Raw genomic sequence first — 408 nt, 5'->3', positions numbered from 1 at the left:
GGGGTGAAGTGGATATTAAGCTCTTTCTATTATGATACAGGGACCGAATAAAAAATGCTTGGATCCAGAAAGAAACAGGACTCACTGATGATGACAAGACTGAGCAAATGGAAATGGGCAGGGCATCTCCTTAACAGATGACAGATAGTCAAAAATTGCCACGGAATGGACTCCATACGACTTTCAAAGAAGAAGAGGACGTTAAAAGAAAAGATGGAGCGATGTGTTCAAGAGGATGGCAGAGTCCCTCTGGTGGTGAGCTGAGAGGGACAGGGTTGTCTGGAAGAAGTGGAAAGACTTGCCTCCCAGTAGGGATAGTCATCGCGGGAAATACTCACTATTACTCCCGAAAGGGAAGGCCTATGAAGAAAAGTGAAATAGAAGTTAATGTTTTGTCAATTAATATAT

Source organism: Halyomorpha halys, unplaced genomic scaffold, assembly GCF_000696795.3.
Source record: "Halyomorpha halys isolate HHAL.00 unplaced genomic scaffold, Hhal_1.1 Scaffold231.1, whole genome shotgun sequence".
NCBI lineage: Eukaryota > Metazoa > Arthropoda > Insecta > Hemiptera > Pentatomidae > Halyomorpha > Halyomorpha halys.
Note: the sequence above shows the minus strand (reverse complement) of the source record.